Here is a 2,086-nt window from a genome sequence, read left to right as displayed (position 1 = left end):
AGATAGATAGATAGATAGATAGATAGATAGATATGTATGTATGTATATATTTATATATGTGTGTGTGTATCTTTATGCCTGTGTTTGTCCCCCTACTATCGCTTGACAACCGATGTTAGTGAGCTTACGTTCCCGTAACTTAGCAGTTCGGTAAAAGAGTCCGATAGAATAAATACTAGACTTACAAAGACTAAGTCGTAGGGTCGATTTGTTCGATTAACACCCCTTAAGGTGGTGCTCCACCATGACCCCAGTTATATGACTGAAAAAAGTAAAAGAATAAAAGAACAATATAACAACTACAACAATTGTAATAGCAATTATAAGCATAACAATTACAACTGCAGCTACAACAATAAGTCACAACAGTTATGACAACTTCCACCACAGCAAAAACTATAGCAGCTACAAGTATTACAACAAGCTCAATAGTAACAACAACAGTATCATCGGTCACGCCTGTAGAAATAGAACAAGGATTAGAATAAGAAGCGAAACAACAACAAAACCATGATACCACAGCAGCAGCATCACCTCCAAACGAGAACAATCAGATAACAACAAGTCAAACAACACACAAAAAAAAAAAACTTGAGAAAGAAAAAGTTTCGGAGCAAGAGCAAATACAGTAACAACAACTGCAGCATCAGCAATAACAGCAACAACAACAGTAGTTAGAACTACCACAATGATAGTTGTAGCAATTGTTGTTGGCACTCCGTCGCTTACGACGTCGAGGGTTCCAGTTGATCCGATCGACGGAACAGCCTGCTCGTGAAATTAACGTGCAAGTGGCTGAGCACTCCACAGACACGTGTACCCTTAACGTAGTTCTCGGGGTTATTCAGCATGACACAGAGTGTGAAAAGGCTGGCCCTTTGAATTACAGGCACAACAGAAACAGGAAGTACGAGCGAGAGAAAGTTGTGGTGAAAGAGTACAGCAGGGTTCGCCACCATCCCCTGCCGGAGCCTCGTGGAGCTTTAGGTGTTTTCGCTCAATAAACACTCACAACGCCTGGTCTGGGAATCGAAACCGCGATCCTATGACCGCGAGTCCGCTGCCCTAACCACTGGGCCATTGCGCCTCCACAGTTGTAGCAATAGCAGCACAATAAACAGCAAAAATAACAATAACTACAGAGCAACCACGAAGGCTTTTATAATACTGATATCCTCAGCAGCATCAGCAGCAGCAGCAGTAGAAGTAACGGGAACTACATTAGTTATAACAAAAACAAGAAAAACAGTAGTAGTAGTAGTAGTAGCAGCAGCAACAGTAGCAGTGACAAACGACATCAGCAACAACATTAAGAACAACGAAAACATAATGAACAACGATATTTACAACAGCAACAGCAGCAGGAAACGTATGAATAACACATGCATTAGCAACAACAACGATAAAAACAGCAAAAGTCATTGTTGCAATAGCAGCAGCAGCAGCAACATAAGCGAAAACAACGTCCATTGCCTCAACGACAGCAGAAATACCACAGGCAGCAAAAATAGCAGTTATAACAACGACAACAACAACAACAACAACAACGATAACGAGAATAACGAACGTGAGGAAATTATCAAAAGTAAATAAAGGGAAAAAAGTTGCTGAGAAATATTCATGCTGATTCATTACGCATGCGTGAAAATGTTTTATGAAAAGCGCTGTATTCCTCGGCGAAGGCGGTGAGTTTAACTTTCATCCCAGGACAGAAGTTGTGGAACTCGTTGCCGATTCAATAGCAAGAGTTTGAAGAGTTAAACTTATTGTTTCGGAGCAAACCAGGTAAGCTGGGATCATTTTTTGTTTATATATATAAATATATATCATTTATATATGTTAGCTTTTATCTGTTACTTGCTTACGTCACTAGAGTGTGGCAATGCTACGGCACCGCCTTGAGAAATTTTTGTCGAACGAATTGACCCCAGTACTTACTAGTTTTTGTAAAGCCTGTTATTTATTCTGTCGGTCTATTTTGTCGAACTGCTCGGTTGTCAAACGGTGATGAGGAACAAATACATATACAAAGTCCCACACATGTATATATATATATATATATATATATATATATATATATATATAT

The 2,086-nt window shown here is 39.5% G+C and overlaps 1 protein-coding gene across 1 annotated transcript in view; it reads left to right on the top strand.

Moving 5' to 3' along the window:
• The first annotated feature begins 1,352 nt into the window (after positions 1-1,352).
• The window catches only part of LOC128248758 (voltage-dependent calcium channel gamma-5 subunit-like), a 77,183-nt gene continuing 76,449 nt past the window's right edge, over positions 1,353-2,086 (top strand). The window contains exon 1 of the mRNA XM_052970912.1: positions 1,353-1,785. The gene's annotated coding sequence lies outside the window, so the exon portion shown is untranslated. The remainder of the gene's footprint in view (positions 1,786-2,086) is intronic.

Source organism: Octopus bimaculoides, chromosome 9 (assembly GCF_001194135.2).
Source record: "Octopus bimaculoides isolate UCB-OBI-ISO-001 chromosome 9, ASM119413v2, whole genome shotgun sequence".
NCBI lineage: Eukaryota > Metazoa > Mollusca > Cephalopoda > Octopoda > Octopodidae > Octopus > Octopus bimaculoides.
Note: the sequence above shows the minus strand (reverse complement) of the source record. Positions and strands in the feature narration are given on the sequence as shown.